The sequence below is a fragment of the Condylura cristata genome, unplaced genomic scaffold (assembly GCF_000260355.1).
Source record: "Condylura cristata isolate star-nosed mole 26May11 unplaced genomic scaffold, ConCri1.0 scaffold00020, whole genome shotgun sequence".
In the NCBI taxonomy this organism is placed as follows: domain Eukaryota; kingdom Metazoa; phylum Chordata; class Mammalia; order Eulipotyphla; family Talpidae; genus Condylura; species Condylura cristata.
Genome location: NW_004567121.1, coordinates 27682150 through 27707619, shown reverse-complemented (window position 1 = coordinate 27707619; position 25470 = coordinate 27682150).

Here is a 25470-nt window from a genome sequence, read left to right as displayed (position 1 = left end):
CCTCTCTTTGGTAAAGCCCTACTGCTTGTGATTAACTTGGCCTTTGGGCCAGTGGTGGGGTTCTGGCTGTGTGGACCACCTTTCTTGGCTCTGCAACCCGACTTCTGGATGGACCACTTGGCTTTGAACTATCATCTTGTTGCATTTGGCTTTGGCTTTTGGCTTTTTCTCTGCTTTGGCCAACACACCTGACGCTACCTTGCAGGATGAAAGGGATCTGGGCCCTGGTCTCCCCCACCTGCTGTCACCCCCTCAGGAGCTCAGATCCTCCTAAATTCAGGGAGATGTGTGACCCTAAGTTATTTAACTTCTCTGAACAGGAAAGTAAGATTAAGAATGCTTACCTTGGGGCCTCCCTGGTGCTGCAAGGGGTTAAAGTGAAGCACTATGAAGCTATTGCAGCCACTGTAGCACAAGTTCGATCCCCAGCTAGGGACCTGACCTACATGGCGCAGCAGACCTCTCCTGACCTACCCACTGCTCCCCTCAGCAGTGTATTTCAGTACATCTGCCTGTTCTGCTCCCCACTCTATCTCTGGTGATTCCTCTCACCCTCTGCATCTCTGGCTGGTTCCCTAGTTCTTGTATGCATAAATTAATAAATCTTAAAAAAAAAAAAAGAATGCTTACTTTGCAGGGCTTTCACGAGGATTAAGTGAGATAATGTATGTGAAAACTCCTTGTACATATAAACTATTCAAGAAATAGTTGTCTTCCTGCTTTTTGTCACTTACAGTCAGGGTGGATCACATCTGTCTCCCTCTCCATCATCTACTCCAGCCATTCTTCCTCCCCTCACCCTTTTCCACTCTGTCATCTCCAGCCACTCTGATTTGTGTAAGGTCCTTCAAACACAACATAGATCTTCAAGACTTCCTGACTATGCTTGTTGTGCTGTTTCTCTGCCTAAAATGCCCTCCTGTCTACACAGTCTCACCTTCTAGTCATTCCACAGCTCTTGACCTTATGCGGCCTCATTTCCCACTGTGCAGTAGATTTCTTTTACCAATAATATTGGCAAATATCATGGTCCCATCCTAGTGGGTCTCTCTCAATAGGGCATTTGATATAATCTCCTCCCCCCTTTATTTAACTCATTATCTGTGATTTCTAGGACTCTGCACCTGTCTGCTTTTCCTCCCACAGCTTCTAGGAATTCTGGTTGCTCAACTTCAGACTCCTTTAGCAGTAAATCTCATTCAACTCCAACATTATTTTTTTTAAAGATTTATTTATTTATGCATACAAGAATTAGGTACAGTCCAGAAGTGCAGGTTGTGAAAGGATTCACCAGAGACAGAGTGGGAAGCAGAACAGGCAGACTGACTGAAATACACTGCTGAGGGGAGCAGCTGGTGAGGCAGGAGAGGTCTGCTGCACCATGTAGGTCACCTCCCTGGCTGGGGATTGAACTTGTGCTGCAGTGGTTGTAAATCACTTCAGAGTGCTGCACTTTAACCTGTTTCACCACCTAGTCACTTGGACGTCCCCCATGGACCAAACATTCGACTTGCTTTCACTTCAAGCTTCAGCCTCAAGAATGGTCCCTAGCTCAGTAAATAGCTCTTCCCCCGTCACCAGTATAGTCGTTCAAATCCGAAATCCTACTAATTCATCTTCTTAAATATGTCTCAGATCCATCAACTTCTTTTCTACTTCCACAGCCAGTGTCGGGATCCAAACCTTCCTCTTCTCTGTCCTAACCTGCCACGGTAGCCTCCAATCTGGCCTCCCTACGTCTGCTCTGGCCTCTACCCATCCAAACGCTGTAAGTTAGTCTACTGGATACTTGTGTCTCATCATGTCCCCCCATGCTGCAAACATTTCAGTGTGTCTTTCTACTCCGAGAGTCAAGTCCAAGTCACAAATGCAGACTGGGGCCCCACGCAGTACAGCACCTGGCTGTATCTTCTTCATACCGCATGTCACGCCTGCCTACTCCCAGTGACCTAGTTCTAATGGCCTTCTTCAGCTACCTGCAGCTTCCAACCACAGAACCTTTACACATTCTGTTTCTGAGATATAGCAAACATTTCTTCTGACCATATGTGTCTAGAAACACATTCTCCATCCTTTGGCTTGAATGTCACTTTCTGAGAGTAACCTTCATGGTTTCCACAGATAGGTCACGTTCCTCTGTAAGATGTTCTCGTTGTTTCCTATACTGTTCTTCATAGAACTTAGTAGAATGATGATTAAATAATTGTTCATCCACCAGGATATAGGTGTCTGTTGGTCCATTTTTGTGTCCACAATGCTTAGTCCAGTTTCTGGAACATAGTATGTGTTCAATGAATATCTTTAAAAAAAAAGATTTATTTTATTTTATTGTTTTAAAGGTCTATTTATTTATGCACACAAGAACTGGGGTACAGGCTAGAGGTGTGGGGGTGAGATGATTCACCAGAAACAGTGTGGGGAGCAGAATAGGCAGATCTACTGAAATACACTGCTGAGGGGGGCAGAGAGCGAGACAGGAGAAGTCTGCTGCACCATGTAGGTCCCCTCCCTGGCCAGGGATCAAACTCACAGTGTAGTGACTAGTGAGAGCTTCGTAGTGCTGAAACTTAACCCCTTGCACCACCAGGGAGGCCCCAGTGAATATTTTTACACATGCACAGGATAAGTGAAAACCCTATATGAATATCACTTCCTCTTTGGGCTGCCTTCTTTGATTTTTGTGTCTATTTTTTAATTAGTGTCATTTCCTCATATAGCTCATTGTTTAACTTGTTTACAGTACACATCCTGATTGCACTTGTCCTCTGGTTAACAGAGTCAGGAGATAGTACACATCCTGGTTGCACTTGACTCCTAGCATGGTTTGATACACTTTAGGTAATCAATATTGGCAAACAAATGAAAGCATGTTCTAAGGCTTTCAAAGCAAGAAAGCAGGGAGTCAAGACAAAGTGATAGGAATAAAGCCCTGTGTGTACACAATGATTTATAGTTAATAAACTGTGATCACATATAATACTCACTTGATCTTCACATTGATCCCAGGAAAGGCACAAATATTACTGTCCCCATGTTGCGAGAGCTCTGAACTTGAGGCTGGTTCAGTACCAGGCCATCCCATGGTAATAGTCAGTGCAGGTGGTCCTCTCCTGTGTCTCAGGTAAGCTGCCTGTGATGCCAGCTCCTCAGTTTCTTTCCAGCCCTGGTTTGAGTGACAGTTTTCTAGGAGCCCAGAGCCACCATTGGCTTGTGGGAAGAAGCAGCAGAAAGATAATTTTTCTCCAGGGATTGCCATACTTACATCTTCTTTCAGTGTGATTCCAGTAACAGTTAGGGTGAGATTATTCCTAGAAGACAGAATAAGTCCCTTAGGAACCCAAGAGTCTGTAAATTTTCAAACACAACCAGTTCAGGATTTAGGTTTACCCTGTAAAAACAAGTTCTACCAGAAGAGGGAGACATGAGCACGTGTCTAAATGGCGGGTGGGCTGGAGTTTCTGGGCTGTCAATCACTATGAGATTACCTAAGTCAAAAATCCCCCTATTGAGTCCAGTCTAAATTTTTAATAGTTCCTCCTTCATGCAATTTCAGCACTGAATTTAGTCAACTTCCTGTCTCCTTAAAAATAAAGGGCAATTAAATTGGGGAGAAAAATTAAATCTGAATATTAAAAAAGAGCTGTCTTTAGCACCTAGTAGGTGAGTATAAGATGTTTCACATACTTCATATTGCCCCATATGGTAAGTGGCAATACTGGGATTTCTGTTTTTTCTAAGGTATTATCCCATCCCATTAGGAAAATCTTCTCTTTCCCAAATGAACTTCTTGTATTTTACTATACTTCAATTTATCATTACAACAGTAACATATTTTGAAGAATTTTTACCATGCAATAGATAGGCTTGTGTATCCTAATTTTTTAATTTATGCATATAGAACTGGGGTACAGGCCAGAGGTGCAGGGAGGGAGAAGATCCACCAGCGACAGAGCTGGGAGCAAAACAGGCAAATTGGCAAAGTACACTGCTGAGGGGAGCAGCGGGAAAGACCGGAGAGGTCTGCCGCGCCATGTGGGTCAGCTCTCTGGCTGGGGATAGAACTCCTCCTGAGTGGCTGCGGACAGCTTCTGAGTGCTGCGCTTTAACCCTCTGAGCACTAGGGAGGCCCCGGTACCCTCATTTTTTAAATATTAGACACATTGTTAATTCTCCTTTCTCTTACCCTACATCCCATCAACAAATCCTATCTGGGTTTCTACCACAAGATCTCACCATACCAAATACCAAGTCTCACCATACCAAATTTCGTCATGACCAAAAATCCCGCGCAGTCCCATTTCCTGTCACCTTTATCTCTTGCCCAGCACAGGCCAGTAGCATTCAACAGGGACCCCTGTTCCGTCCTTTCCGTCCCCACCCCCCACTCTCCTTCGCAGAACAGCCAGAGCCTTCCCTTTAAACTATAGGTCCAATCACACCGCTTCCTGCGCCCAGACCTCCAGCAGCCTCATCGCTCCGGAACAAACCCACGCTGGTTGCCAGGGTGCACAGGCCTCCCCTGGCGCTCGCTGGCTGCAGCTCCCGATTCATGTCTTCATACTCTCCCTTTTTCTCACTCTGAGCCTTAACACTGGCCTCCTTGTTCTCGTGTCTGGCCGAGAACATTCCAGGGGCTGGGTCTGTGCACTGGCTCTTTCCTTTGCCTCGAGCTCTCTCTCCCACTGCTGCAGACTTCATTCAGTTCTGACTCGAGGTGTCACGCTCCAGGAGCCCTTTCACCATGCTTCGTAGAAGCATCACGCTCTGGCGACCCTGGTCTGCGACCCTGGTCAGGGTCTGCGTTGTTTTCTTCGTAGCACTGACTGCACCGCCACATGACATCGTGGTTGTTTCTGTAGCTGTGTCTTGATTATCTTCCCAGCACCACAAGAGCAGTCTGTGCCAGTGCTGAGAGAATCACCCCCACGTGGGATACGCCCCCAGGAAGTATTGATTCAATGAGTAATGAGAATGAGAATGAAGTTGTTAGTAGCCTTCACCACCACTTGTTGGAAAGACTGCCTAACTTAATGTCAGTTCGTGTTTACTGAGAAAAATTAGATCAGACCGTTGAAATGGCCATTTTTGTAGGTGACAAAGGGTGGGATGTTACAATTGAGATGGAAAAAGGCACAAAATAATGTAAAACTAAACTATTATGTTATTTTAAAAAGGATAGGATGTTGGCAATTACACATGGTTCCATCAAATAATGCAGAAAGTTATACTACATAAACATAGCACTTAAAGAATCAGTATAAAACAATATCTCTGTGTCTCCTACGCAGCCCCAAAATAGGCCATCGTCCCGAATGTCCCCTTCAAGACCTCTCGCCATTATAGCACCCCTCCTTTCTTTTCTAAAGGTAACACTCCCCTCACTCTGATGATTATCACTTGATTGTTCTTTTAACATCTAAAGATTATGACTTTTCTTTTGCTATCTTTCATGAAAATATGTTGTATCTGGCTTTTCTCCAGTTTTTTATTTTTCTTTTGGCATAGAACAACTGGGGTGTAGGTTAGGGGTGTGTGTGTGTCTGTGTGTGTGTAAGAGGATTCGCCAGAGACAGAGTGGGGAACAGAAAAGGGAAACTTACTGGAATACACTGTTAAGGGGAACAGCTAGCAAGACAGGAGAGGTCTGCTGTGCCATATATGAGTCAGTTCCTTGGCTGGGGATCGAACTCAGGCGGTCGTGGTGATAGCACTGAGACTTAACCTCGAGGCCACCAGGGAGGCCCCCATCTCTCTCTCTTTTTTTTTTTTTTAAGATTTATTTATTTATTCATGCATACAGAAGTGGGGTACAGGCCAGAGATGCAGAGGGTGAGAGGATTCACCAGGGACAGACCAGGGAGCAGAAGAGGCGGATCAGAAGAAGTACACTGCTGAGGGGAGCAGCGGGCGGGTCAGGAGAGGTCTGCCTCGCCATGTGGATCTCCTCCAGGGCAGGCAGGGCTCGAACTCATGCGGAAGTGGCTTTAGCTTCTCAGTGCAGTGCTTTAACCCACTGCACCACCAGGGAGGGCCCATCTCTTTTATTTGAAAGACCAATTGTGTTGCCATGTCTGAGAGCAGTGTTTCTCATAATACTTGCTGGGTGACCCAGTCATCTGCTGTCTACCCTTAATGGACATTCGGGTAGTTTCCAGTTTGGGGTTACTACAAGTTATCCTGCTATGAGCATCCTATGCTCAGTGAACTCTTGTGTTGCAAAGATACTTAGGAAAGTCCTAGCCTCAACTTCCGCTGACCAGGTCACGCTGTTTTCCAGAGTGGGCGTAACAGTTTGCAGGGCCATCTGTGAGAATTCCAGTTACTTCACATCATAGCCAGCACTTACTATTAGCATTCTTGTTTCAGGCTGTTGCCAGATCACTGTGGCTGACAAATGCAGCCTGTCTGTACACTTACTGGCACGAACATGGTTTTTGTGAAGTGCACTTTGAAGCCTGTTGCTTACTCTCCCACTCAGTTGTCTTTTTCTTATTGTTTTATAAGAGTTGATTTACATTTTGTTTTTAAGATTCCCGTGGCCTGTATGCATTGCAAGCTTCTTCTCTGCGACTTGGCATTTCATTCTTTTCACGGTGCCTTTTTATAACCAGAATTTCTTCATTTTAATGTTGACACGTTATTAATCTCTTTGACACTTTTTGTATTTTACTTTAAATCTCTTCCTCTATCCAAGTTCCCCAAAATAGTTTTCTCTTTCTTTTTTGAAATCACTTTCAAGAAAGCTTTATGTATTAAAAAAAAGAGAAAGCTGGGCCCTCCCTGGTGGCCCAGCGAGTTAAAGCACAGCACTAAGAAGCTGAAGCCACTGCAGCATGAGTTCGAATCCTGCCTGCCCCAGAGGTGATCCACATGGCGCAGCAGACCTCTCCTGACCTGCCCACTGCTCCCTCAGCAGTGTACTTAGGCGATCTGCCTGTTCTGCTCCCCGGTCTGTCTCTGGTGAATCCCCTCACCACCCTGCGCCTTTGGCCTGTACTCCAGTTCTGTATGCATAAATAAAATAAATCTTTAAAAAAAAAAAGAGAAAGCTTTATTATGTCTTACATACACCCCGAGAATGAACTGTAAATGGAACAAGATCTAAGTAAATTTAAGTTTTCCCAGTACAAAGCAACTAAATATAAAACTAAACCACTGGTGTGTTTGAAAACAGAGAACTCCAAAATTTGGTCAAATATTTCTATCATTTGTTCTTTACCCTAAAAAATTTTTATATTTCAAGTCATAAACTTGGATGTGAAATGGTCTGGAAACAACAGCAAAGACAGAGACAGAGTTTCCTCAAACTTAACTGGCTTTGTCACCAACATTTGTTTTTAGGGTAGTTTGGTGGTGAAGATATTAACCATTAAGATAATGTTAAGACAGAATTTCCCCCCCTTTCTTTTACCTTTTATCCCTTTCTTGGACAAATTTAGAAGCATATGTAAACATACAGTAACACTATGGGCCTCATTTAGTGATCACTCTCTGGGGAAGGAGAGTACTTCTTTCTTATGAACTCAAGAGATGAGAAGCTGATCCAAATTGCATTTTGTTCAATTATTCCCCAATACATCCATCTTCACAGGAAGTTTGCTGGGTACATCATCAGGATTACCGCACATTTACTTTAGGCCAGTGGAGATAATGGAAAGGAATAGTTAAAGAAATGCATGGTGGTCAAGCTAGTGTTACACAATAGTTAAGCAAATACAGCTGAAAATAAAAAAGTCATCTCACAACAGGTGGATTTACTAAAATACACTAAGGGGTGTATCAGGAGATGCCTACTGGGCCATAAGTGGGTTAGCTCTCCACTGGGGATCGAATTCAGGGTATAGGGGTGATAACACTGAGATTGAACCCTTAGGCCACCAGGGAGGCCTGAATCTCTTAACACACACTTTTAATTTAACTTAAACTAAAATACTGCTTGAAGGCATGATCCTATTATTAATCCACAAATAAGAATTCAGCCATCAGAAAAATTCAGTGAATGGACTTAATAGATCTCTGATACGTTGATAACATCTTGCTGCCTAGCAGACCTCATTTCCTTGACAGAGAGCAAAAATATTTTTCTATAGCATTTTTTAAAATCTGCCTTATTTTAAAAGCTTAACTTCGTCGTTTATTTCAGATCAGATTTTATTTCAGATCATTCTCCCTATTATTGTACAGTCACACTATCTCTGATTACTTTTTAAAATATTTTTCATTGTGGGAACAGGTCCCATCATACTTTTCAGGCTTTTCAATCTTATACCACCCCACCATCCAATCCCCTCTTTCAGGAAAAGGAAGAAAAGGGTGAGGAGGGCTGGAAGGTCTGGTGACCTGACCCACTAATACTCTAGCTCTGTTCTCTCTTGGATTGTGGATGGGGGGCCCCCCACTGTCTGCACCTCTTCCCTCTTGAATGCATCATCCTCACTGACCTGGAGAGAGAATCCCAGGGCAGAGTCAGCACAGCAGACCTGGCCACCCAGCACTTGACGGGAGTCATGCCCAGATCTCCCTGATCCCGTGGCTTGTGTGTGGACCAAGGCAGACTCCGGTACCCCCCTAGACTACCCGTCTGGCTGAGGCACCACGGTCAGCCAGAGTCAGACAAAGGTCTTGGGCTGTGCATCCTGGAATGTTGCAGGGGCGGTTTCCTGCTGTGATTCATCCACAGCAAGAGCTTTTCAGTCTGACACAGAGACAAGGACCTCCCAGTCCCCAGGGATTTCTGCCTCTCAGAGCTCAGGGCCAGTTTCACTCTGAGGGTCGCCTCGGGCCCTCCACCATCGCTCACTGTGATTTGCAGCTGTGGGGTGGTTTTTCCACATGTGAGCAGCTCCGGTAGGGCAGCCAGGGTTGAGCCCCTTTCCCTCACCAGGGGCTGGACACTCAATGACCACATTTGTGGGGAGGCCCCAGGGGTCTGAGGAGCACTGAGGCATTAGCATACTTTGGGTAAGAATCGCCCCCAGAAGAAGGCTTTCAAAGTTGTCTGGCATGGGTACCTCTGACCTGACTGTTGCTGGCCATGTTGACCACTGGCACAGAGGAGCCTCAGCAAACTCCCAAGGGGTGTAGATGTTCAAAACCCAAGCCTGATTCACTGGCACTGGCTCAGGTGTCTGAAATAGCCCTGCCAAAGACCCTGCTATCTGCTAAAGTGGCCTTCATCACCAAGAAAATCTTGAGAGGGCTAACGACAGCTGGTACGGCTTTCAGAAGCAGGGAGCAGTGAAATCTGAGCTGCAGGCTGGCTGTGCCTAGCACGGTGACACCGGACCTCCCCGTGACTCCACTGAGCCTGAGCCCTTATATGCCCAGCAAGGGGAGGCCCTGCCCAGCCACGGCACAGAGGGGATCGGAGCACATGGTATGCGTGTATAACAAATATACACACATTTATATAGTGTTATGAATATATTGTTATAATGACATGGAAGATTATTAGAAAGAAAAGCCCTGAGAGATGAAAGCAGCAAGCTGCTGGCAATTTACTTGGTAGTAGGAACAATAACTTATTTGTTTGGTACTTGCTAATTCACAAAAGGTTTTCAGACTCTTTATCTCACCTGAACACTAAGGTAGGTGGTACAGGAATTATTCTCTTTGACACAGAGCAGGTGAAGAAAAGAAGTCTTAGTGACTCTAAGTGATTTTGCAATGGTCCTATAGTCACTAATCTAAGCCTCCTTTTTAAAATTCTATATGCTCCTTGTAATGAAATCATTATGTTGTTCCCTCTGTTTCCGTTGCTGCAAGCCCATGGGGTAACTTCCCATAAGACCCATGTGAATATATCCTAGAGACCCCAGAACCCCATATGACTGGAAGGGGTGAGGAAGGAGAGGAAGAGGGGTGTGGCTATCTAGTGAGCAATGGGAAGTTATGAAAAGGTTTTAAGCAGAGAAAGTCTGTGATCACAAATAAATTTTTTTAAATGCCTTCCTTCTTTGGCTCCTCCTTCCTTTCCTACTCTTTTTCTCCTCCTTCTTTCTTCTTTCTTTCCTTTTATTCTGCATTTACTTCATATAATCCTCTAGGAAGAGAAAGAAAGGGATTCTAGGAATTTCTATCACTAAAATCCTTGGGTATCCACCCAGCAGAGCCCTGACTGACAGACTCTACATTTAAAGGAGGCTGGTGCCTGGCCCAGAGCCCAGGGTCCTGCTCAGAGATGCACCTCTCCAGATACAGTTCTAGGAGCTTTTTTCCTCAAAGTTGTTCAAAGCAGCAGGCTTGCCTCCCAAAAGACTGGAGGATCAGGCCTCAAGAACTGCTTGAAGTGGCCCAGAAGTGTGTCCTTCTCCACTGGGTGGATGCCATTCAGAGTTAAACACTCCCCAGATCACTAGATATGTGCATCCCGGGGTGCCCCCTCGGGCCTGTCTGCCTCTTCTTCCTCTCATTTCTACACTACTGACCTAACTTCCTCTCCATTCGCCTGGATCCCATTACTGGCAGCTAAGTGCTAAGATCCAGGGTATGTCCTCTCAGGCATGTCTGTGTGTGTATGAAGAGTGTGGCATCTTAAGAGGAAGTACATACTGGCTCTATGGAAAACCTCTACCTAATTGATCATGTTCAATAGCAAAGACCCCCAGCCAGGCCCCCCTTCTTCTCTCAACTAGCTTGTCCCTGTCACCATCACCAGTATTTGGAGTTAGGTTTTTCTCATGCCCTCATTCCTCCATGAGATGCCTTTCCAGCCCCCGCCACCCCTATTCCCACTGCTCTACTCAAACATTCCTTACCCTGCGCCTCCGTCTCAGCTTCCTGCCTGCCTCTTTGCTCCAGATGACCGCTTCTCTGCCTTTTACCCAGATGTCCGCTTCTCTGCCTTTTTGCCATAATGGTCACCCCGATTTGCCCAGAGCCTTCTCCTCCTGCAGTCTCCAGTCCAGTGCTCAGCAGTGAATTGACCCAAGTGATTTAGCATTTATTTAGGGAAAGTTGTTCACTTTCCTGTTTATTTATTTTTAGGAAGTTTAGTATTTATTTGACAGTTCACATACGGACGACCTGGCAACGGCGCTGAGCGCCAGGCTAGCTCCTGCTGTCCTCCCGGCATCCTAAGCACCCTGGTGCCCTGCGTGTCTGCCCAGGGAGTACGTGCTAATTTTAATTTGGGTTTAAAAATAGAAACAAAATCCCCATCCCTGGTTCTGTTCCTCATATGCCTTGCTTGCCTCTCCTTGGTAGCCTCCTTGAGGGGAGGGCCTGTCACTGTTCTCTATTCTTCATTAGTCCCAAACCATGTGACACGTTTGAAGAGTGCAGTAGATTCTTGACGCTGATTTCAACATTCACCTTGAGAAGAAGCAAAGGGGGAAAGGTTTTGGTTGGTAACATACTTAGCTGTGCCCAAAAACACACAAATATCCCTTTGACATCCTGTCTCGTGATATGTGCCCTGCTCCAGAGTCCTGGTACGCTCATGGGCACCTTTCCTGGGTTCCCTGTCTTGGCTCTTGGCTCCTCTTTGGGAAGGTTCCACCTGAGCGACTCCCTTTGTAGCCAGAGCCTAGAGTGATTCTTGCTGGGCCATTCCCTGGAGTCCTTCTAGCAGTTGGAGTTTCTCCTTTAAGGAATAAACAGCTAAGAAACTGAGAGGAAGGCCACGCTTAGAGCCTCACCTTCCAGAGAGATCCCCTTTCTGGCAGACAGTGGCTAGTTCCTTTTAGCCCAATGGGGCAGACATTGCATGCCCTGGACAAGTATACTAGACACACACACATCCGAAGGCAGTGAGGCCTCAGAGACAAAGATGTCAACACAGAGCGTCTCTACTTTGGCAGGTCCTGGGAAGGATGGGTGGGGTGGAGGTAGGGGCTGGGGTTTCCTTTCACTTTCTTGTGCCCTCAGAAACCTGCCCAGGTGACTCAGTTCCATGAACCTGGGGTAAGGTAGGTGGGGCACAGCTTCCTGTCTGGTTTTACCTAGTTACCGTGTTTACCCAATTTTCCCAGGCAGAGGAGTGCTAAGGCTGCTGGCAAGAGCAGAAGGCCAAGATAGAGGAAGGACAAGGCGTTGGTTCCTCAACTTGTTGAGACCAGAGTCGTGTAGCAAGACAAGCTGGCGTGTGCTCAGCAGTTCTCCTTCCTGGCCTGGGTTTCACCTTGGCCCCAGCTCTGTTGGCTTAGAGAGAGGGCTGACGTATCAAGGAGGAGGAAGCCTAGTAGGGGTGAGGGTAGGGTGGAGCTTTAAAGTAAGCCTCTGACAAAGGCTGAGTCAATTCGATTGCCCAATTCTGAATCTAGCTTCTCCTACTTTTCCACCCTACCCACCTCACCCTCCAGTTATAGCAAATTTCTTTTTATCCCTTAGCAAGGCACGGCCGCTATGTACAGCTCCATGGGTTATGCACTGCACAATTCTTACAGGGGCTGTGTCCACAGACAGAGGAGTGAATAGCAGTTCCACAAATCCGAGTTGTGAGGGCAGCCCTGAGTCAGACCCTTTTATGACTTCCTCTCTCTCCCCATGTATTGCTTCCTCTGCCAAGAATGCTATTTGCCTTGCTCCCATCATCTCCTCGCCTGATGAATCACCTAACACTGAGCTTTCAAATTCTGGTCAAATGATGTTGGTGAGCACCAACAACAGCTGAAAGCTTTTGGAAATGCTCAAAGCCGCGGGGAAGATATGCTTTACATAGAGGAGTCTCAAATCCACACGCTGTTAGCTCATCTGGCAGTTTTTATTATGCCTGCGGGATGTTCTGAAAGGTGGTGTAAATAAAGTTACTAGAAAGGCTAACATGAAATGCACAGGAGCAAGTTTTGGTAAGGATATGAGCCAACTGGAACTCTCCTTCAAGCTAATTGGGAAAATGATTTGGTGGTATCTGCTGAAGTAGAAGAGATATCTAGTCTGTGATCCAGCAGTTCTAGACCTAGAAATAAACTTGAGTACACACCAACCTGTGCAGTCACCATCAGAACAACACCGTCATAGTCCCAAGCTGGAAAGGGCTCAAATACCCATCAACAATAGAACAGATGAATAATGTGCTCTACTCACAAAACGGAATTTTATACAGCGATGAAAAGGAGTGGATGGTTGCTCCACCTAGCAACATGGACGTAAGATAAACATAATGTTAAATAAAAGAAGCCGGACATAAGCATACCTACTATGTGAGATCGTTTATATAAAGCTCAAAAACAGGCTCTATGATGCTAGAAATTAAAATAATGGCTAGCTTTAGAGAAGAGGTAATGATTGGAAAGGGATATGAAATTTCTGGTTGCTGGCGATGCTCTGTTGATTCTTAGAGTATGTAATTACACAGATATGTTTATTGTGTGAAAGTTTATTGAGCCATATACTTAGGAGTTGAATGTTTATGTGAATGTGTTATGCCTCAGTAAGAAAGATTATGAAAGCAAATAAGAGCAATGTTTGCTTTTGGCAAAGATGAAGTAACAAGATCTAGATTTCCTCTTTCCCTTATTTTTTGCCCTAGTCAATAAAAAATGAACAAAATACTAGAGAATAAGCAATTCAGAATAGTGATTCTGAGAAAAGGGAAACAAATGAGATGAATTCCACCAGTGTCCAGCCCACTTCCTGGAGAGGAGGAGAGAGAACTTCCAGGCTACGACAGGCAAAGAAAAAATTCTTGGAAATCTGCAAGTTTCCTCAAAGTTTTGTCTAGGTACTGATCACTATGTGTGTGTGCAAACGACTAACACTGCAAGAGGAAGCTCTGTAAAAGAGAAGGCTGCTAACCAAGAACAAAAATTTCTTTTAAAAAATGAAGGTGAGGGTCCTCCCTGGTGGCACAGCGGGTTAAAGTTCAGCACTATGAAGCTAAAGCCACTTCAGCATGAGTTCGATCCCCAGCCCCGGAGGTGAGCCATACTGCACAGCAGACCTCTCCTGACCCGCCCACAGCTCCCCTCAGCAGTATACTTCTTCAGTCGGCCTGTTCTACTCCCCGCTCTGTCTCTGGTGAATCCTCTCACGGCTCCTGCACCCCTGGCCTGTATCCCAGTTCTGTATGCATAAATCTTTACAAAAAAAATGAAGGTGAAATTGACTGTTTCAGAAAGACAAAAGTTCAAGTTCTGCTTTAACATGTGATAGATTAAATTTCTATTACAGGCCCTCCCTGGTGTCACAGCAGGTTAAAGCACAGCACTGAGAATCTAAAGCCACTTCCGCATGAGTTCGATTCCCGCCTGGCCCGGAGGTGACCACATGGCGTGGCAGACCTCTCCTGACCTGTCCGCTGCTCCCCTCAGCAGTGTACTTCATCAGTCTGCCTGTTCTGTTCCCCACTCTGTCTCTGCTGAAGCCTCTCACTACCCCTGAGCCTCTGGTCTGTACCCCAGTTCTGTATGCACAAATAAATAAATCTTTTAAAAAAAATTCTATTACAGGACTTCCCTGAAGGACACAATAAGAACTGGGCTTCATACAAACAGAACTATCTGAAGACGCTGGAGGAGGAACAGGATCAGACAGATCCCCACCTCCCGGACCAACCTTGCTGACTCAGAGAAGCTCAAACAAGGCAGGGCGCAGGTGCCGGGAGTGAACAAAAGCCTCGCAGAGAAGGTCTCCTGCTGGAGATGTTCAGTCATGGAGTGAAATGTGCATTCCTTGCCACACACCAGGGGAAGGGAGGCAGGGGGCTCGCTAGGAAAAACACAGTGTTTCTAGTATGGGAAACCATACTAGACAAAAGAAGCAAAGAAAACAGTGAAAAGAGTGAAGTCTTGGAAAGAAAAATAACTATCAGTTGATTCATGTGAATCAGCCTCTGTCTCTCTCTCACATACACACACAATTTTTTTACATGAACTTTATTAACAATAACATAAAAAACACTTAGAAATAAGTTTTACAACATATGTGTAAGATCTGTACACTGGAAACAAGAAAATATCATAAAGGAAAGTTAAAGAACTAGAGAAATATAACATGTCAGTGTTGGGAGGTTCCATGTTGTTAAGATGGCCTCCCTTAGATTTAATGTAGCCCCAAGCCAAAATATAAACAGTGTCTTTTGAAGAATTTGACAAGGTGGTGTTAAGTATTTGCAGAAAGACAAAGAAGCTAAACTATTTTGAAAAACACAAAGCTAGAGGACTTATACTACCAATTTCAAGACTTACAAATCTTCACTAATCAAGAGACTTGTGGTATCAGCAGAAGCATAGATATGTAGATCAGGGTTCAGCAAACTTCTCTTTACAGAGCTAGAGAGCAAATTTTTTTAGGTTTTGCATACAGTTTGATCACATTTACTCAATTCTACCCCTGAAGCGTGAAAGCAACAAAGACAATGGAAACATGACTGTGCTGCGTTTTATTGACTGATTGATTGATTGATTTAAAGATTTATGTATCCATGCATACAAGAACTGGGGTATAGGCCAGAGGTGCAGGGAGTGAGAGGGTCCACCACAGACAGAGTGGGGAGAATAACAGGCAGATCTAGTGAAATACACCGCTGAGAGAAGCAGTGCACAGAGAGGCCTGATGTGCCATGTGGGTCGGCTCCCTGGCTGGGGATGGAACTCATGCTGCAGTGGCTGGGGTCAGCCCCACAGTGCTTTACCTCAACCTGTTGTGCCACCAGGGAGGGCCCATGGCTGCGTTTTAATAAGACTTTATTTATAGGGCCTTCCTGGTGGCACAAGGGGTTAAGTCTTAGCACTATAAAGCTATCACCAGCCACTGCAACACAAATTCAATCCCCAGCCATGTGGCCCACATGGCGCAGCAGATCTCTCTGGTCTCGCCCGCTGCTCCCCTCAGCAGTGTACTTTGTGGATTTGCCTGTTCTGCTCCCAATCCTCTCACCCTCTCCTCTACACCTCTGGTCTACACCCCAGCTCTTGTATGCATAAATAAATAAAATGAATATATATATTTAAAAGTTTACCGTCTTTGACCCATGTGTTCAAAGCAACTTCATTTTTATTTTTTTTGCAAAGCCTACTTCTATTTAATATGCTAGCCCTCCTATTTAAAATGTTATCCCCCAAGATGGTTGCATTGGATGCTTTGGTATTTCTAACATAGTTAAAAATTTCAGACTTTCCAAGCAAAAGAGCAAATCCCAGGTCAAGGACACCATGGAGGAAAGCAGAAGCAGAGGAAGGGACCGAGCACAGTTTTTCATGCACTTCCCCTCCCCTTCCACAAAGTTTATAGCAATGCCTCTTGCAAGGAACGTCATGTTCTTCATTTACTGTGTTAGGCTAGCTGAGATTTGGAAACATGAGAATTGGCTGTTCAAAGTTTCTCTTCTTGGAGCCCAGGAGGTTATACAGTTTGTTAGGGTGTGAGAAGAGAGGAAGGCAGGAGGGCGGATCAGGTGCCCTAGCTGCTGACAGTTGAAAATGTGCCCCTTCTTCATCTTTTTGTTAAAGATTTATTTCTTTCTGCATACAGAACTGGAGTACAGGCCAGAGGTGCAAGAGAGGTGGTGGTGAGAGGACTCACCAGAGACAGAGTGGGGAGCAGAACAGGCAGATGGGCTGAAACACACTGCTGAGGGGAGAAGAGGGCTGGTCAGAGAGGTCTGCTGCGCCATGGGCCACCCCTTGGCTGGGACCCAGCTTGTACTGCAGTGGCTGTGATAGCTTCATCGTGCAGTGCTTTTAACCTGTTGTGCCACCAGGGAGGGCCCCCCTTTCTCATCTTAAACTTATTTTAAGTTAGTTTCTTTTTTTTGGCACAACACATAGAGAAGCCAGGGGTGGCTTGATGCTTTGGCTTGGCCCAGGCCATTTCTGGGGTCCTGGCCTGCTGCATCCTTGGCTGGGCCCAGGCAGAGTCACTCCTTCTGCCTCCTACCCTGCCTGATGGCACCACAAGCCCGATGTCCCTTCTTTGTCCTCTCTGTCTCCTAGCTCAACTGCTGTGTCAAGTTTAGAGTTGGGAGAGGGGGTGTGTTTGAAGTTGGGCCTCTGAGAGCATCTGGGAGTGAGAGAAGAGACTCAGGTGAGACCCACAGTATTTCTGAGATAGACATGGTTGTGACTGTGAGCTCGGCCTGCGTGCACACAGCTGCTCTCAAGTGTGTCTATGACTGAGTCTGCAGGGGCGAGGGGTGGGGTTTCCACAGAAAACCCAGCCAGGTTTATGTCCAACTGGCAGACCTACAGTGTCCACGACTGCTGCCTGTTCTCATTCAGGAGGCTGCACGTGGCCTCCTCCAACGTGGCCGCCTCCAACGTGGCATCTTTGTGAAGTGCACAATCTGAACCACTGTAAACAGTGTCCTCAGAAAAGAGCCTTTAAAATGTCTTCTTTGGGCCCTCCCTGGTGGTGCAGCGGGTTAAAGTGCGGCACCATGAAGCTCAGGGCAGCCGCTTCACTGCCAGTTCCATCCCGGGCAAGGGAGGTGACCCACATGGCTCGGCAGACCTCTCCTGACCCGCCCGCTGCTCCCCTCAGCAGTGTACTTCGTCGATCTGCCTGTTCTGCTCCCCACTCTGTCTCTGGTGAGTCCTCCCACTGCTCCTGCACCTCTGGCCTGTACCCCAGTTCTGTATGCACAAATAAATAAGTCTTTAAAAAAAAGTCTCCTTTTGCTCCCTGAGCAGAGTTTCTTCCTAGTCGCCTGAGAGAAGCAAGAGAGTCAAATCTTTTTTCTTCCACACCCTCCCAAATGCCAGATATATTTCACATGACTCAAGGTTTCCACGCCTACTTTTCTACACTGTACTAGGAAGCTCTGGGGAGAAGAGGAGCATCCCTTATGGCTGCCTTCATTCCTGGCACCCAGGACCTCCCTGCTGTCCTTGGATCTAAACCACTCAGGAGCCTCCTTTTTCCTGATGACACCTTCGCTCCCAAACCGTCATGAAGGTCTGTCTCCATAGTTCACACTGGCGCTGACACATGACAGGAGAATTCACAGTCCTGATTCCTTCCCAGGACCCGGTCATGTTGATCCCAGATATATGAGGCTGTGAAGAAGGATGATATTCTTATTCTTTCATATTCAATAGCTCATTTTTCCATTGCATCTGATTCCCTTTAGAAAAATTAACAAATGTATGTTGAGCAACTGTTATCTGCCATATACTGGTTTGGTGCCAGGGATATTTCAGTGAACAAAAATCACACACACACACATATTCATACACACAAATATTCCTTCATATATATATATATTCATGCCTTTATGTGTTACATCTGTTTTTTAAAATATTTATTTATTTATGCACACAGAACTGGGGTACAGGCCAGAGGTACGGGGCCAGTGAGAGGCTTCACCTGAGACAGAGTGGGGAGCAGAACAGGAGATCACGAAGTACACTGCTGAGGGGAGTAGCTGGGTGGTCAGGAGAGGTCTCTGCGCCATGTGGGTCACTTCTGGGGCTGGATTTGAACTCATGCTGAAACGGCTTTAGCTTCTTAGTGCTGTGCTTTATTTAACCCGCTGCGCCACCAGAGAGAGCCCACATCTGGTTTTTAAAGGAAATCTGAAGACTGTTGTCTTTACCGAATACTTTCCTTTCCTGCCAAGGTAAACCCCTGCCCTTCAAAACTAAGTTCACCTACCACAGAGAATGAAAATTACACATTACCAAATTGCTGCCAATGATGGATTTGTGGGTGATTTTAAATGCCCTTTGTCTTTTATATTTTCCAAAATTTCAACATTTGTTATTTTTGTAAAGGGGGGAAAAACAATAAAAGCTACGTAGAAAAAAATCCAAAACTTCAGTTTAAATAGCCTCCCTCAGGGAAACTTTCTCTGGTTGCCCTTCTCTCTAGTGTGATTTAGGGGTCCCTTTTCCATACACACAGCTCCCTGTAGGTTCCTGGCATACTGGGTGAAGCATAGGCACCATCAGCATGTGTCTTTGCACCCCCAACCCCCAAAGTACTTGGTGCTCAGTGAGAATTCAAAAGTATCTGTTGAACGAACTGAATGGATGAAGCCATCATGTCTGAGGTCCAGGGGTTCGACAGGCGTCCAGTGGCAAGGGAGGTGATGGGCCTTGACACCAGTTATTCCAACAGTCTCTTGAGAGTCAGGTCAGACTAGAGGAGAAATTTGATGTTGGTTCCTCTGAAATAGGACTAAAGCTTCTTAGGTTTTCCTGACGAGGCTAAGCAGGGGAGAGGTTTGCAGAAGTGAGGTACAGCTGGGCCTGCAGGGAGGAACTCTGTAACCCTAAATGTGGAGCATGATGGTTTGAAATTCTATTGCTTTTTGTTTGCTTGGGGTTACATGCCATGCCTCATTACTATGTGCACACTGCCAAGGGAAGAATCTTATCTGATTGTATCACAAGGGCTATGAACAAGACCTGGCCCAGGGACAGCACTTTGTAAATATTTGTTGAGTTAATGTTGAATGAATAAACCTACTCTAAACCAAACCCATAGGGAGAAACCAGATGCAGCATTATTCATTCATCATATAAAATATAATTGACAATAGGCCTGAAGAAACCTCAGTCAGCACATTCTTGACTCTGTGGAAACAACTACTTCAGAAGCCAAAAGTAGATCTGAGGGTTGCTCAGTAAATACAGAGTTGAATTGAGGGAGCTTGAAGATCTAAAGAGACTGTAGCTGAGCTGTGGCATCCATGAGTCATGCTTTCCCACATAGGGACAGACGTCCCTTGCCAAACGCTGCCTTCTCTTGCCCAATGCAGCCATCTCTTTCCTGTCCCTGTGGGACAAATACTGACAGCCTATCCTGGCCCAGTCCCCATTTGCAGCATTCCTGACCCAACACAATGCCTCAGTTCTTTCTGTCTGACCTCACATTTCAGTGTTCACAATTACACAGTGTCCCTTATTGGTTCCATTTTCCATTGTGGCTTTCCAAGGAGATTTTGGCCACAATCTCATATATTCTAAAAATAAACAATCCTAGATCCCAGATCAAACTCCTCCACTATCCAAAAGCAAAGTGACTCATTACCATTGTGCCTCAATTTCCCTGTCTTTAGAAAATGGAACAGTAACACATTTTCCATTTATCCCGCAGGCTGCTAAGTTAAAGAAATGGTAGGTGATGAATATGAGTGGCTTAGGGGTTCGCTTAAACCCTTAAAATTAAAGTCCTTTAGGGGCCTCCCTGGTGACTCAAGTGGTTAAGTCTCAGCGCTGTGAAGCTATCAGTAGCCACCACTGCAGCACAAGCTCAATCCCCAGCCAGGGAACTGATCCACATGGCACAGAAGACTTCTCCTGTCCATCCCGCTGCTCCCCTCAGCAGTGCATCTCAGTCAATTTGTCTGTTCTGCTCTCTACTCTGTCTCTGGTGAATCCTCTCATACCACCCCCACCTCTGGCCTATACCCCAGCGCTGGTATACATAAATAAATAAATCTTTAAAAAATTTTTTGAAGTATTTACCAGATTTTCCACCAGTCACATGACATCCCATAGATCACTGTATCAGATACTTAGTCCAGTGTTTCATTCTTTCTAAGCCTTCAGGTAATAGTTATTAAATATGGTCCTATGACCATAAAGTGAGCTGAAATACCTCCCCATTTTCCCAAGAAGTATGTTTCAGGAAAAATAGTTGGCTGTTTTTTAGGTAAGCATGGGATGTTGCGTGGTATGAAAACTCAAGAGCTTGCTAAGATGGTTTAGAAAATAAAGAGGGAACTTCAAAAGTTGTATAAGCAGAAGGGATGAAGAAAAGAGACCTGGCAATATGGTTGCAAGGGAGAAACCTTTTGCAAGAACAAGTCCAGCTAGTCAAATGGAGAAATCTAATTGAGTTTTGCTTTGTGGCATGTGATGTAATCCTCTTCTTCATCTTCCCATGAAACCGTCAGTGAAGTCTCATTAGTCACAAAACCCTTCGAATTAAAATGTGTTGGAGGGACACAAACGACGTGCTCAGTCTGGACTTGAGGTGCGCAGGGAGCAGGAGCAAAGCCAATCATCTTGTTAGTTATCAGTTAAAATGAGGAGATGAATATGTGTGGGTTCTTCAGCCTTAATTTTCTAGGACGACCTATGGAAGAAGCAAGATATGCTGGGTAATTCTAATGTAGTAGGTTTGGGTGGGGCTTGGGAATTTCCATTAAAAATTTCCCCTACAGGGCCCTCCCTGGTGGCACAGCAACTGAACTATTGACCAAAGGCAATTGAAACACATGTCCACACAAAAATTTGTAAATGTTCATAGTGGTATTACTCACAATAACTAAAGAGTGTACATCAAAAGTTCTCCCTGGCACAGTGGGTTAAAGTGCAGCACTATGAAGCTAGCAGCAGCCACTGCAGCTTGAGTTTGATCCCCGGCCCTGGAGCTGACCCACATGGTACAGCAGACCTCTCCTGACCTGCCTACTGCTCCCCTCGGCAGTGTACTTCCTCAGTCTGACTGTTCTGCTCCCCACTCTGTCTCTGGTGAATCCTCTCACTGCCCCTGCACCTCTGCCTATACCCCAGTTCTATATGCATAAATAAGTAAATCTTAAAAAAAAAGTGTACATCAGGCCCTCCCTGGTGGTGCAGCGGGTTAAAGCATAGCACTAAGAAGCTGAAACCACTTCTGCATGAGTTCGATTCCCACCTGCCCCGGAGGTGACCACATGCACGGCAGATCTCTCCTGCCCTGCTTGCTGCTCCCCTCAGCAGTGTACTTCGTCGATCTGCCTGTTCTGCTCCTCACTCTGTCTCTGGTGAAGCCTCTTGCCACCCCTGAGCCTCTGGCCTGTACCCCAGTTCTGTATGTACAAATAAATAAATCTTTAAAAAAAAGTGTACATCAATGTATGCATTTCACATCAATGACAACCGCACAAATAAAATATAGTATATTCATAAATGAGATATTTGTGTATAGAAAGGATTAAAGGCCCTTGCTATAACATACATGAACCTTGAAAATATTATGTTAAGTTAAAGAAGTCACTCAAAATGGGTCAATATTATATTATTTCACTTATAGAAATATACAGGATAGGCATATCCAGAGTTGGAAAGTAGCTGACTGGTTGCCAAGGGCTAAAGAAGCTGAGGGTGTGGTAGCAATAGGGGAATGTCTGCTTTAGTTTCTTTTATTTTTTTTTAAAGATTTATTTATTTATTTGTGTATACAGAACTGGGTACAGGCCCGAGGTACAAGGGCAGTGAGAGGAGTCACCAGAGACAGAGTGGGGAGCAGAGCAGGCAGATAGACGAAATACACTGCTGAGGGGAGCAGCGGGCAGGCCAGGAGAGGTCTGCTGCACCATGTGGGTCAGCTCCCTGGCCAATAATAGAATTCATGCTGCAGTGGCTGTGGACAGCCCCACAGTGCCGCACCTCAACCCATAGCACCACCAGGAAGGGCCCTAGTGTACATTCTTTAGGGAGCATTAAACATAGTTTTACGACTGTTTACGACAGCGACTGTACTATAAACTAAAATTTACCTTATTAAATTGTACAATATGTGAGTTATTTCTGGTAAAGTTGCTATAAAATAAAGTTGGATATGTAATATGATTATGCAAAAAATTTCTGTACAAAACATTTTAAATTATGCCTTCCATTTTTTAATTCAACATCATACACTGTGTTAGTCAGGACTTCTTTTGCAAGGGACAGAAATCTAGCTTAAACTGGCTTAAGCAGAGAATTGAATGCATTGACTCACATAGTCGAAAATTACAGGGGTGTTTGGCTTTCGGCATAGCTAAATCTCAAGATTCAAATGATGAAATCCAAGAAGTTCTGCTTTCCTCTATGTTGGTTTCATTCTCAGGTCAACTCCTCAAGTGATGGTGAAATGAGCAGCATTTCTACAGGATCACAACCTTCCAAACTAGCAGGGAAAGTAAATGCTTTTCCCAAGTCATGTGTGTGACCAGTGGCAGGTGATTGATCTAGCATTGTGGAAGGGGATAAACTCTGTGGATTTGATGCTATACATTTTTTGATGTTATACATTTCAAAATTGGACTATTTAAACAAGTGATCTTTGGGTGTTTTGAACAAGAGTTTGTCATTGGGAACCAACATTAACTAACCTAGTAGAAGCGGATCAGAACTCAAAATAGATAGCAAAAATATACATCAAGGTAATGCTTGAAATTTTTCATTTTAATTTTTGTAAGATGTTAGACAAGTCTTTCAGGCTATCTTTGTAAACAAAGCATGTATACCTGAGGTAGGTATATTCATGGTTCATGGGCCAGCCATTGCCAAAGAAGAGTGACTAGTCGACCTAATAGATTTTGGGGGGCCACAGAGATCTACTCTTATTCCTAATCTTCTCTATTTGACCTGTTCATCAACTACTTAGATATAAATACTGCAGTCATGTTAATTAGACCAAGGGCCTAGAGTATGAATATTGAATGATAGAGGCAAGGACCCAAATAATTTCCTTTTGTGTAATTTAAAATATTTGCTAATGTAGACATTATAGTACAATAAATTCCGTACCAACATGCAGCATCAACAATTTTCTACCCACAGCCAATATTGTCTCTTCTATAACTCTTTCAACTTTCCTTTTTTATTTTACTTTGAAGCAAATCCCAGGCATCATATTTTGCAAGAATAAAACTCTAACACTATTATCACATCAAAAGAGAAAGCTGAATAATTCCTTGTCATCAACAAACATCCATTGTTCAATTTCCAATTAGTTCATAAATATAATTTTTAACGGCTTATTTTTTAAAATCAAGATCCAAGCCTGTATATTATGATTAGTTAGCACACCATTGTCTCTTTCATTTTACAAGTTGCTCCCTACCACTTTTTCCTTGGAATTTATTTGTTAAAGCAAAAATCAATCTTAATGATTAAATATTTAAGAGATAAATTGATGTAATACTAAAGTTATGCCTTAAAAAAATCAACCTAACAGTAAAAAAAGTGGGAGATACTTGCAGATCATGAATAAAGATCTAAAATTTTTATTTTATTTATTTTAGAGTTCTGATTGACTTTACTAAAGATTCATAAGCCAGGAAGCATATTGTCTAGATATTGCAAGGGCTCACTCAAAATGAATAGTATTTGCTGGCAGAAAAAGGGTGAGAAAGGTTATTGGTCTGATAAAAGATTGTTTCAAATAAAGGCAGAGAGAGTTCTTACAAAGATAGCCTCCCCAGTGCTGATTAGGAAACTTCAGCTTGTTGGTTTAGCGTTACACTTTTGGGGCAGACCTGATATGAAAGAATCCATCTTGGGCCTAATTTTTCTGTCTCTAACAATGGTCTCTTCTTCTTTTTTTGATTTATTTTTGCACAGAAGAACTGGGGTATATGCCAGAGAGTTCACCACCTATAGAGAGCAGGACAGACAGAACTAGTGATATGCACTGCTGAGGGGAACAGCGGGTGAGACAGGAGAGGTCTGCTGCTCCCTGTGGGTCAGCTCCCTGGCCAGGGATGGAACTCAGATCATAGGGTTTATAGTGCTGAGACTTAACTCCCAGGCCACCAGGGAGGCCCCAGTGGTGTCTAGGACTTGTTAATCAGTCACAAACCCAAAAGGCTCCATAGATCCTTGACATACTGTGAAAGTCCTAGAATATATTTAGGTCACGTTAACTCCATAAAGTGCACACAGTAAGATGTGGTTCTTTCTGCCATATCAGGTCACACCATATCTAGAGGATTGTGCCTGACTGTGGCTCTCACTTGAAGAGGAATCGAATAACTAGAGAGTTTACACAGAGCCCTCATCCTCGTGAGAGAGCTTTAACACCTGCCCCGTGGCCAGGGATCAGTGGAGGAGAAGGGAGTAGATGAGCTGGTTTATTTGGGTGCAGGAGACACAAAGCATTCCATGATTGGGTATGCATGGAAGAATATGCTGGGACAAGAGGCCCAAGATTACCCACATTTAGAAGATTTGAAGCCCAAGAAAAGGAAGAGATAGGTATGGAATTAGTACAAGAGTGTACAGAAATAATCAGATGATAGCCAAAAGAACAAATTAAAATGATGCAGAACCAGGGCATCAGTACAGCAGTGAGGTGTGGTTTGGGTTGGCTGATCATCAGCAAACGCTGGCCCTGGTGGGCATCAGTGGGAAGGTAGTCTCGCATGCCCTGAATCAAGACACACGTACCCGGCAAACACTGGCCTCAAGCCTGATAGCTTTGATAATTAGTCCAACTTAAGCAGGATCCTATTGTTACAGGACAGGGAGACAGGGGCACCCCTGAAGCCCCAGACCTGCCTGCTCTAAGTGGGTTCTGCTATCCGCCACGTCAAGATAAAACATAAACCTTTAATGAAAAGGGACTTTAATACAGTGAGTATACAATACAGAAGACAAAGAATGTAGTTTCTAAATCAAACACCTGAAGCTACCCATCCCCTCGTGGGCAAAAGTCAACCCAAAAGGGATTGGCCCAGAGCAAGGCCTGAAAGCTGCCACAAGACTAAAGCACCTTCTGGCCGGGACCCATGGAAAAGGGTCAGAAATGGCCAGACAAGTCTGGGAGGACAAGAGCAGCATCAAAATCAATATGAACACTGCCATAGTCACCTCCCTACAGGCATCTCAC